Source organism: Lepidothrix coronata, unplaced genomic scaffold (genome assembly GCF_001604755.1).
Source record: "Lepidothrix coronata isolate B3197 unplaced genomic scaffold, Lepidothrix_coronata-1.0 Scaffold107, whole genome shotgun sequence".
Classification (NCBI taxonomy): domain Eukaryota; kingdom Metazoa; phylum Chordata; class Aves; order Passeriformes; family Pipridae; genus Lepidothrix; species Lepidothrix coronata.
The window spans coordinates 3,507,412-3,519,803 of record NW_016690287.1 but is presented as its reverse complement, the minus strand read 5'-3'; the positions used below and the strand labels follow the sequence as shown (position 1 = coordinate 3,519,803).

At 45.6% G+C, this 12,392-nt stretch overlaps 1 long non-coding RNA gene across 1 annotated transcript; it reads right to left on the bottom strand.

The window, feature by feature from the left end:
* Window positions 1–1,890: 1,890 nt before the first annotated feature.
* Window positions 1,891–10,275, bottom strand: LOC108501745. Its single transcript, XR_001876272.1, has 3 exons — window positions 10,079–10,275; window positions 9,334–9,463; window positions 1,891–2,064 (listed from the first exon to the last, which is right to left on the bottom strand). It is a non-coding gene; the product is annotated as an uncharacterized LOC108501745 (long non-coding RNA).
* Between the last annotated feature and the right edge of the window lie 2,117 nt (window positions 10,276–12,392).

Below are 12,392 nucleotides of genomic sequence, written 5' to 3'. Positions count from 1 at the left end.
AAAATAGTTTTCAACAAAAATCTTCAGTGTTGGTCAAAAAGAAGAACATAAAATCTAAGCTCGGTAACCAAAAACCTTTCTGCATTATGCTTAAAACTCCCATTTTTTCGGAGTTTTTTATGAAAACCTGATGTTTCTGTGGGAAAATCATCACTTCCCAGACACGTCTATTTTTAGGCCTGTGTTCTCAATTAGCCTGGTACTCATTTGCAGAGGGGCTCTTTGCAGCACTGCAGCAATGTGGTGTGTCAAAGGGTTACAAAGGGGCCTGCCTGGTACTAAAAAGCCACACAGGTGACTTTACAGCAGCTGCCAGCCAACCTTTCTCCTTCTCTCTGCATCTGGAAAGAGAGGCAAGAGGTGTCAGATGTTCTGGTGAGAACTTCTCGTAGCAGAGGATCATGATGTGAAAGAAAGTGAGTGGTAAAAGCACAATGTACAAGAATCACAGAATCACAGAATGGTTTGAGTTGGAAGGGACCTTAAATATCATCTTGTTCCAACTCCCTGCCATGGGGGGGGGACACCTTCCACTAGCCCAGGTTGCTCAGAGCCCCATCCAACCTGGCCTTGAACACTTCCAGGTATGGGGCAGCCACAGCTTCTCTGGGCAATCCCTGCCAGGGCCTCCCCACCCTCCCAGGGAAGAATTTCTTCCTAATATCCAATCTAAACCTCCTCTCTGTCAGTTTGAAGCCATTCGCCCTTGTCCTGTCACTCCAGGCCCCTGGAAATAGTTTCTCCTCGTCTTCTTCGTAGGCTCCCTTCAGGTCCTGGAAAGCCACAATTAGGTCCCCCCAAAGCCTTCTCTTCTCCAGGCTGGACAATCCCAATTCTCTCAGCCTTTCCTCTATCCCTCTGATCATGTGCTTTCGATATATGATTGATCCCAGCATCAGCCACAAGTAATCCTTTTGCTTTTGCTGTTACACGTCTGAATCATCAGCTAAACTCTGCACTCTGGGAGAGAACCTGTGGTGGCTCTGTCAGAACACACAACCACAGTACTAAATGCAACTAAGTCACTCGAGCGTATCTGTTGCTTTCTGCCCGCAGAAATTTGTCTTAGTGGCTCTGTTCCCACTTACAAGCTTTGTGCTTGAGGGGATGAGAAAAACTGTCAAGATGATCATGGGAAAGTTTATACATCCAGCGACTCAGTCAGCAAAGCTCTGGGCGTAGCACGCTGCGAGTGCATTAGCTGCCCACGGATGGGCGTTCAGCCTTGGAGCAGGTTAGCTCTCTGGAGCCATGGATCTGCTCCAGCACCTGCCTCACATTGACAACCAGAGCAAAGCAGCAGTCTGAGGGGCAGGAGGGCATCATGCAAAAAATTAGCTGCCAGAGGACTCTGAAATATTTTGATGGACAAATGTACACTTCCCTCTGCTGCGAAGTTGAATATTAAGATTTCTGATGGGTCTGGCATCTCTCTTACCTCACTCACCGCACCGAAGCTCTTCACTGGGCAGCCCCCAAGCTTTCTGGCACCACTGCCAGAAAGATCACATCCCCAGTAGCAGCAGTTCCTTGCTGTGATGGAAACCTAGAGACCTGCCCCTGTGGGCTTCACCGACCTGGCACAAGGGAGCTCTTGTATTTGTCATCAGCGGTGTTGCTATGGCCACGGCACACAGGTATAAACCTTGCCCAGGGGACATTGTTACAGGAGAGCAGGGTGCAGCCCAGGAACAGGTACTGCTTTACTCACATGATTTATTTTCATGACTGTCGGGCTCTCTGGAGTTTATCCATTCAGTTGCTTTTGCAGGAAATCTCCTTACAACAGAGCACTAGTGCATTTAGTAATAATATTTTACATCTATATTGGGCTCTGTGCATTCCAAGTGCAATACACATTCATTCATCTTATCTTTTTATCTCATGACAGTTGCCTGCAGCGCTGAGTTGGTTTGATCCCAGCCTCACAGACTTTTCAACAGTGGAATTGTTACCTGACTAATTATCCATCTAAGTCATGACGACGGACTGGTGGCTGGGCCCCACTCTCAGTTTTAACCAGCAGCTCCTGTCACTCCAGTGAGGGGGCTCTGGGATTTTCTGCTGTTGAAGACAGGGAAAAGAAAGGGTTAGGGTTAGGATTAGGGTTAGATCTTGGAGGCAATTTTCATTTAGTTTGTTTTCACCATGAGGGTGAAACTTTGCCCCAACTAGGGGCAAAGTTGTTTTTGGAAATACAGATGCACTTGCTGTTGATTTACAGGAAATGCAGTCAAGCATCTCTGTATTAATTTTACCCACAAGTAATAGGGAGATGAGGAGACTTATATCCCTTCTCCATTTGCTGGCTCCAAAATGATGCACTAATTCAGTGTGAAGTCTATAGCCGTGCTTTTAGAGAATATTTATATTAAACTGGTAGGTCACTGGTTGCAAATAGTAATATTTTCCGTATTAGAGGTCCTCTTGCATGCTGCAGGCAGCTCAGGTCACTAAAGTCCAAAACTGATGAACTCAGACTGGAGGAGCTGCAACAAGGATTTCAATGAAGGTGTATGTGAAGTTGCTGCAAAGGATGGGGGAAAATTGTCAAAATTATCAAAAACTATGGGGTCCTAAGAGTTGGAACCATTATAAGGTGACAATTTTCAAAAAGCTGAACTGATTTAGCTCTATCAAGGGAAATTAAGACAAATGGAACAAATGATCTCACACTAAAAACACAACAGAAGTGGCTTATTTAGCTCTTTTTTAGCCTAGGGAAAAAGAATCTCAGCAGGTATATGACTTTTCTTTCTGAAAATATGTGAAAGAGAATAGCTATTTAGATTAAAGACCATGTTTGCACATATAAGCTACACTTAGAGAACTGTAAGCAAGAAATCAGAAGAATGTTTCAAACCATCAGAGGAAGGAGGTTTTGGAGGAGCTTGCAAGAGCAGCAGGAGGAGAAAACTTTTTACCCAATTTAAAAATAAAAAATTGGAAGAACCTACACCCTGTGTTTTCATGTGGTGTCAGGGAACAGGACTCAGCTACTTCAGATGCCATTTCCAGGTCCATTTCCCATGTCCCTCCTCTTTCCCTGCCATCCCAGATATTTTTTCAGGTTAAATGTGTGGTTTGGAACTTTGGTGTTTAATATTAATGCTGACCACTATGACAGATATAAGTGGGGAAAAAAAGCTCCAAGCTTAAATTTTCAAAACTTAGTTTATTCTTAGGAATTAGAAAACACCTGGGAAGGCACCCTCACTACCCATCACCTCTCCCATCACGTTGGCTGCCTTCGGGACCCTCCCTCGTAAGCAGCAAAATGAAACAAATCAACACCATAGTTACTGTTTTTCAAGCGACTTCCAAGAATTTTCTTATCAGGGTTGAAATGAAGCAAACCACGTTACATAACGCTGTGTAGCCTGGATCCAGCAGCTCTTGGGGTTGCCAGGAACATCAGCTGTGTGACACAGACGGGGTTCTGGGCAAGACTGATGCACTTTTAGAAAATGTGTTAGAAGTCTTTTTTTTCCTGAGAGGTTTTTTGCAACCTGCTACCCCCAGTTTCTGCTACCTCAAGCTTCACTCGTAAACCTGGAAAATTGTTCAACGGGAATTTAATGTTCAGCTAATGTTTTAAAAATTCCTTAAAACTTACCAAGGTACTTTCAACATAGAATCACAGAATGATTTGGGTGGGAAGGGACCTTGAAGATCATCCAGTACCACCCCCCATCCATGGGCAGGGACACCTTCCATTAGCCCAGGTTTCTCAGAGCCCCATCCAACCTGGCCTTCAACACTTCCAGGGATGGGGCAGCCACAGCTTCTCTGGGCAACCTGTGCCAGGGCCTTTCCACCCTCACAGGGAAGAATCATAATATTATAATAATATCCAATCTAAACCTGCTGTTCGTCAGTTTGAAGCCATTGCCCCTTGTCTTGTCACTACAGTTCCTGATGAACAGTTCCTCCCAGGCTTCCCTGTAGCCCCTTCAGATACCGGAAGGTGCTCTGAGGTCTCCACACAACACGTCTCCTCCAGGCTGAACATTCCCAACTTTCTCAGCCTGGCTTCGTAGGGGAGGTGTTCCAGTCCCCTTATCAACTTCATGGGCTCCTCTGGACTTGCTTCAACAGTTCCATGCCCTTCTTATATAGGTTCACCCAGCACATCACCATTATTCTGTAGTGAAAAAGTAAATTTGCTGTGGAATTTGGTATTTAAGACAATCTTGGATCTTGTGTCATCTCCTGATGAAGTCCTTGTGACCCAAGTAAAACATATTTTTATGCCACTCTTTCCAGTTCAATATCCACTGCTGTGTATGTTGTGTCTTCTGCATCTCCTTTGTGGCTCTTTTCTGCTTTCTTCCTCTAACTGAAAAACTGATCTGTAGAGAGGAACTCCAGCACTAACACTGCACTCCCAGCTCCAAAGATTTGGTTGGCTTACCTACCAAAAAAAAATTGTCTTTCTGACCTTCACTTAGTAATTTCATGATAGAGAGCATGATCAGAAGCCACATTTGTTGACTGTATTGTGTAAGACAATTTGTCAGGTACATCAAGCCCTAGTACATTCGAGACACAAATGGACAAATTTAGGGAGCTGAAAAAAAATCATTTTATGAAGCCAACAAAAGCTGCCGTGATTGACTCAGTATCTCAGTTTGTTTTTTTCTTGAGAGAGGCATTATCTTTTTTACTCAAGTTATTGATTCAAGGCAAGGCTGAGTGCAATTCTCTGCTAGGATCAGCTAGGATCAGCTAGAACTCTTCTGGCTTCAACATGGTGCTTGAGGAAGCTTAAAGTTTAAAACTCTAGTGGCATCCTTTTAAAGGATGATCCACTGCCCCTAAAAACTCTTCCCATGTCCCACCCTTCTATCGGCATTCGAGAAGACTCTTTTAACACCTGTGAAGAAGGCTGATCTCACTGCCATTTGATTTTGGCCTGAGTAGGGGCTGGTCTGTGGGACTCTCAGCCGAGAAAGCCTGTGCTTTCCCAGCCTGGCAGAGCCAGGTCGGTGACAGCTGAGCTTCCTCTGCTGGTCTGAGGGGTGGCTTCTGCCTGGGAGCCTTCACCACCTAGTTACAGGCAAGGTTTCCCCAGCTGGGGAGGCACTTGCCCTGGTGCCTGTGATGGAGGAGGAGGAGGCTGGTACTACAGCTGGGCACCATCTGCTGCAACCTCCCTTCAGCTGCCAACCGTGTTTGGGTGCCCGCGGGGATGTGAAACTGCTGTTTGCTCACAAGGTGTAACTGTTTGACAGCCCAGCCTTCCACGTCCTTGTTGCTCCATCTAGTACAGTTATTGCTGTCCCAGCCTTTGATAAGGAGAGGGCCTGAGATAGCTACTGTACTTTCAAGTCTGCCTCCACATCAGCGGCTACCTTTCATCTTTGTTTTATTGCCAAGGACAGAGACAGACAGGCCAGACCCACTGGCTGGCTAATAAGTAATAGGGAGCTTTGCTGAGCCCCACAGTCCTCCTCATCAGGTGGTATATTTTTTATACATATAGATGTATACTTTTTTTTTTGTATCTATAGCTCCTGTAGCACGAGGAGCATCAGCCCATGGTGCATATGTACATCAGTGGAAACGCATGTCTGCAAAGGGACTCAGCTGCAACTGAGTAACTCGACAGGTAGAAGAAACTCTGTCGGCCCTTTGTTCTTTCCAGTCCTCAAATATGACAGCTTAATAATTTTCTAGACACAAAATGCCACAGAGATAAAGCAAAGTTTATAAAGGACAGCTGGTCACATCACAGAAAAATCTGGTAGTATATAAAAGCAAAGAAACTCAAAGTTCAGGAAACATTTGTTTTCCTCTGAACTTCTCTATTTCCTCTCTCCGAGCACTCACAAAGCTGGAATTTGAGCCTGAAGGTTCCTTAAACAAATATAGTTCTGTCCTGACATCACCATACAGTTCACCATCAATGCCACATTCGGTAAATTGTGAAAGTCAAAACCCAGTTGTTTTGTTCCAGCTCTTCAAATGTACAGAGGCACTGAAATTTTGCTGAAATAACCAAAAGAGGAGTTTCCTGTAATAATTAGCTTATGGCTTTGTACAGCTTATAGTGTCATCAAACACATTCAAATTTAGACCTGATTTGTTCCCCACTAAAGTGAGAACATCTCAGCACTTTCAAAGCCCCATTTCAACTGACAGAAGCACTGCCTCACCAGGAGGGATGGGGTCCTAGCATTTCACCTCCCATCACTTACAACTCTGTGGAGGCTCATCAGCCTCTTTGCTTGGATTTCCACCCCACTAATCCAGGTTGTATCACTAAATTTCGTCTGGGAAGACAGGGTCAGGTCTTGCCTTTGTGTGCGTAACACAGTTGAAATCCCCCACATGAAATGCCACCACACAAAAATCGGCATTGGCAGGGGGCAATTCTGATCTGCCACATTTTGGTCTGTGCTATTTCGGTTTTTTTGTTGCCTGGGCAGCTGTTGTGCCAGGTGCTGTGCAGAGAATACACGACCAAGAGAAGGAGCCCTAGAGGGGGGGCAGTTTCAGGCAGTTCATAGCCTTCTCTCAATAACAGCACATTATTTACCTTGAGGACAAGGGTTGGTTTTTGTAAAGTGTATAATTACGTGTGTCGACTGCACAGAACTGTCCCTGACCTCCAGCATAATTAGTCATGTGGTTTCTTGTAAGTGCTTCTTGGGTGCCTGGATGAATCACCCAATTCTGAGGTTTGTCATCAGTAATTTTTGGTAACACATCTTAGCCAGCAGCATGATTATCCATATTTGTTTGCTTTTTACTTTACATTCCTTTACCAGAAGACCTTTGGGGAGGTTGGTGGCCTTGTACAGCTCACAGTCTGAATGTTAAGATGGGGTACACCAACCATGTTTGTTTGTGATGTCTTAGCGACCATACAAAAGCCCTGGGGCCTTCACAGACGTGTTGGAGGATGCACTCCGAACTACATGGAACTTTCATTCTCAATCAAGCGCCACAAGGTGTGGAAAAGCCCATAAGTAAAGCTATGAGAACAAGGGTAAATTTAATCCCATTAGCTTTCCAGAAGGATGTAGATATCGTAGAATCACAGAATGGCCTGAGTTGGAAGAGACCTTAAAGCTCATCTTGTTCCAACCCCCTGCCATGGGCAGGGACACCTTCCACTAGCCCAGGTTGCTCAAAGCCCCATCCAATCTGGCCTTGAACACTTCCAGGGATGGGGCAGCCACAGCTTCTCTGGGCAACCTGTGCCAGGGCCTCACCAGCCTCACAGGCAAAAATTTCTTCCTAATATCCAATCTAAACCTACTCTCTGTCACTTTGAAGCCATTTCCCCTTGTCCTGTCACTCCAGGCCCTTGGAAATAGTCTCTCTCCATCTTTCTTGTGGGCTCTCTTCAGGCACTGGAAAGGCACAATTAGATCACCCCAAAGCTTCTCCAGGCTGAACAATCCCAATTCTCTCAGCCTTTCCCACAGCAGAGCTGCTCCATCCCTCTGATCACCATGGTGGCCTCCTCTGGACTTGCTCTAATAGATCTGTCCCTCAGAGTTGCAGAATCACAAAATACGCTGAGTTGGAAAGGTCCCACAGGTCCAGTCCAGCTCCTGGCTCTGCACAGGACCATACCCAGGAATCCCACCATGTCCCTGAGAGCGTTGTCCAAATGGTTCTGGAGCTCTGTCAGCCTTGGTGCTGTGACCACTGCCCTGGGGAGCCTGTTCAGTGCCCAACCACCCTCTGAGGGAAGAACCTTTTCCTGATATCCAACCTAACCCTCCCCTGACACAACTTCAGGCCATTCCCTGGGGTCCTGTCCCTGATCCCCACATAGAAGAGATCAGTGCCTAACCCTCCTCTTCCCCTCTCGAGGAAGTTGTAACTGCAGTGAGGTCTCCCCTTTACCTCAAAGATGTGAATGACACCATGTCTCTCAAGCAGAAGCCTTGCGTTTGCTGTCTTGGAGAAGATATTTGGGATGGGGTAAGGGGGAGTGAAGGGTGCACAGTAGGAAAAAGGAAGGGACAACCAAGCTGTTCCAAGCAGGCCCTCACAAAGTCCTTGCCTGTAACAAGGCTTTTAAGCCATGCCATCGGAGGCCCGTGACTCCACAAGGGCTCACCCCCAGCAGGCTCAGGAAAGGTGTTAGAACTGGGACTGACAGATGGGAAATGGCAGGAGGGCTCCGTGTGTGGAGATCTGAGGCTATGCAGGCCTGAGATATGGAAATACTTTGCTTAGCACGTATTCATGCTGGAAAACCTGCTACAGTATGTATGTGGCCTCAGTGATTATGAAAGAAGGACGGATCCCACCACCTCATGCATAAACAGACTCTTTTTGTAACATTCTGGTTTAGTTCAGACAGACCTCAGTGTTGGCTTAACAGAGCAGATTACTTGGTGACACAGAAGAATGAAATTTTTTCCCCTGGGAAAGGAGAAGAAAACTTCACCTGCAGAGTCAAGTTGTGAAAATCCAGATTTTTACTCCAAACCTGTGCCTAGATTGGGTGGTCCAGACTATCCTTGAAACAAGTCCAAGTGCAGACTGGAGAGTAAGTGTTCTCATATCAAGCACTGTAAGGCCAATAAAGTGCAGACAATGCTTAAAAACTGTTCTTTCTGGTGCTTTGAGAAGAGAAATGGAGAAGCTACACAGCTAATTACAGCAGGAGCTATAATTGCTCCTGCTGTGGTCCTTGCCCTTGTCCATTTAAATTGGTCCATTTAAAATGGACCAAATCAGGACAAGCAGTAAGATGTCACTAGAGGTTGAAACACTGTACTTTTGGATTTGAAATTTCTTTAAAAATTAAATAACTTTGTTTTGGAGAATTTCAGATCACAAAGTAAGTACTTCAGCCACAGAGGCAGTCCCCTCCTTTAAAATCCCAATTTGAAGCAATGAAACTTGCTGTCCACTCAGTTTATTCTGAAGAGAGCCTTGGCAGGATGCAGGGCTTGGCCATCCAGCCACTGGCTTTCAGCTCTGGATGCATTCTGGGTCTCTTATAATTCAGTGCTGACCGTATTATTTTGCCTTTCTTTTTTCTTTTAAGTATATGTGGGTGCATAAGGGCTGTTAAAAAGCAGTTTACATACCTTACCTACACTCAGCCACGAAGCAGCCGCAGAACCCAACCCAATAAATCACAACAAGGTGAAAAAAAAGAGGAGGCAATGGGGAGGTGCAGAGTGAGGGCAGCAGGGCACTCACTGCCTTGGCCAGAGCTGCCAGCCACCCTCAGGCTCCAGGAGGATGTGTCCACCAGCAAGGGTAGCTACCACAGCCCTGTTTGAGCATGGCAAAGGGTTTCAGCCCAAAGGAAGGGGAGGTGGGTGTTTCCAGCAGTTTCCAACAAACAGTACTCACTTATTCAAACTCTGCCCGGTTCTGCTCCAGTGTAGTCTCGCTATCTGGCCAGCTCCCATCAGTAATTTCTTCAGGACCCATGAAAATCAGGGACATAAAAGAAAATACCTTCCTGACACAGGAGGAGGATCTTTGCAGTAAAACAGATAAGAGGAAGAAAGAAATTGCTTTTTTGGAGCATGTTTGCCAACAATTCCCCTCGTCCATTGTTCATTTCATGTTGGTTCTTGGTCTCCCTTATCACAGATCCAGTGATAAAATCATAGAATGGTTTGGGTTGGAAGGGACCTTAAAGATTATCTCATCCCAACACCTCTGCTGTGAGTAGGGACACCTTTAAGAATCCCAGGTTGCTCAGAGCCCCATCCAACCTGGCCTTCAACACTTCCAGGGATGGGGCAACCACAGCTTCTCTGGGCAACCTGTGCCAGGGCCTCACCACCCTCACAGGAAAGAATTTATTCAGTATATCTAACCTAAATTTCCCCTCTTCCAGTTTAAACCCAACTGAAAGCACCACTGAAAAAAAGGTGTACCAAAGGCTGGAGAAGAACTAGGGTGAGCCTGGCCACAAGTTCACACATTTGCCACCATATGGGGAAGCATGCCTTTCCATGGGAAAAGCCACAAAAAACTTTTTATCCAGTGTCTACCCTAGGATATAAGAAAAAGTGATTGGAAAATTTTCCTGTTTCAATAGTGGTATCAAGATGTCTAGCAAAAGAGACCATCATCTCATACTCACCTCTTTAGTATCCTTCTTCTTCCTGCACACCAGGACAGTGGTCTGGGTGAGACATTCCAGGTGCCATCCACCTTCCTGAAGGGTTCTTCTGTGATTGGTCTGTTCCAGTCAATCTGCCAGAAAGCAAAGGGCAAGGCAGTCAACACAACAAAATGCAACATTCTTGGCTTCTGTGTTAAAAAATAGAAGGCACAGAACATGTACTCATGCCTTAAAATAAAACAAACAAACAAACAAACAAATATTTAAGATCTATGGAGACCCAAAAAGAAGTGTACTATATAGTGGTCTTTATGTAGATTTTGCTGATCTCATGAGTTTGATGGTGACCAAAGCCTTGAACTTTGGCCTTGATTTTTAAAAGCATTCTGGTGCTCAGGCTGTTTTTCAGTGATGCAACAAATCAGCTCTGGGGCTCCTGGCGTTGGATCAAAAACTCCAAAAGAAATGAGGCATGAAGCTGTGACCTTATACAAAATTCAGTCTGCCAATGCATTTTTGGCAAGAAAACCTGATAGTTAAGCATTCCAGGAACAGGCTTTGTGCTTGACCAGGGCAGGCCTGGGGAGCAATGACGTTGGCACATCAGATACTCTGTCTCCTTTGGTAGGAAAGGCATTAGACATCCATGCCTAATTTCCATCTCTCAAGGAGGGCTAGTGAGCCCTCCCTAGTGCACACGCCTAGTATTAATAGTGGTGGAAAGATGGTCTTGTTGTGATGGGCAGGTAAAGATGGCCTTGTTGTGATGGGCAAGTGGTTAGAGGCAGAGCTGTGGTCCCTGTGGTCTGCTGTTGCATGAATGTTTTCCAGTTAGAAAAACCAACATGAGGCAGTTTGACCCTAACCTTTTCTCACCCAGCCCATTCAACCCTTGTGCTGCAGGTCACCCCACCAATTCTGCCAGTACAAGACTGAAATGAGGTACCTGGAGAAGGGCACCTATAAGAGAAGTGATCATTTATTCATGTATTCATAGAACACTAAACCAACTTAATTCAAAAATGCTGTTAAAATACTTACTTTTAGTTAAAAAATCTCAGACCTACAGCACCTCAAGGCACTATATAGGGAAGGTAGTTGCTGTCACATCTCATTCATCCCCCTCTCCCCACATTGACCAACTTCTTGTGCTCCAGCACTTCCCTCTTCCACCTCTGTGAGCCATGGTGACTAACTCAACAAAAAGCCACCCAGCTGGGCCCCAGAGCATCCCAGCAGCTCAGAGAGCCAGAGAGATGGGCAGTCCCTGCTCAGTATCCCAGAGACCTCTGCCTTTAGCGTACAGACACCTCCTTTAGCCGAGACAGATTGAGAGTAAGCTGCTGTACATTCCCCCTAGCCCATCTACTCCCGTTTCTCCCACTCGTGTTTAATGTAAAAAGTCTATGTAAAAAGTCATTTTGGTTCCCTGGTGGGAAGGAACTCTCTTATTTGCTGTTGCCTGATGGGTTTCCAGTCAGATAAATCACTTGCAGTGACTCACACAGCAGCCACTTGACAGCTACTTTCAGTGCAAGCTGAGCAGAGGCAGCACCTGGCTGTGCAGCTCCCCTTAAAAGTCACATCGCATCCTGTCCCCTGAACCTAATTTAAAAGCTTCTCTGGGCCCTGGCTCATTCCTGCCCATAGCTATGTGTTTTTGTTCTTTTCTTTGCACCAACACTGATGCTGATCCCACACCTAACCATTCCAACTTGCTAAGCTGACAGAAAACTATTCCATTGCTTTTTAGAAGACATTTGCGGACTTAGCAGGATGGACTAGCTTGCCTTGTGGATTACAGGAAGAGAGTGAGAAGGGGCAAAGCAGCCCTGGTTTGGATCAGCTGCAGCCACTGTGGAAGCTCAGCTACAACCTGAGCCTATGGCACGCTCAAAACAAATAATGACACTCAGGACTCACCCCCTTCATACTGAGGGGGATGTTAGCTCTGGAACTGCATGGTGGTGATACAGATAAGCTCTCTGACTGCTGGTACTTTTATTAGAAACATCCATCTAATAGGATAATCCTGAACTCAAACAGCTCTCCCCAGGGTCAGAAGCCACAACTATGCTCAGCCCATACAGAAGAACCACAGGTTTTCTCCACAACAGCTTCCTGTAAATGCCACACATTTGTCAATACAAAAATCTGCTGGATATTGGAAACAGAGAATGTGGAGACAGTATGAAATGGAACGTAATTTAAAACAAATAACACAGGGACTACCACCAAGTGTACTATTGACTTTTAAACACTGGACATCTCCTATTTAAAAGAAGCTGCCACGCAATTTTGAGTTTGTTGCCCTGTTGCCACATATTTTAGT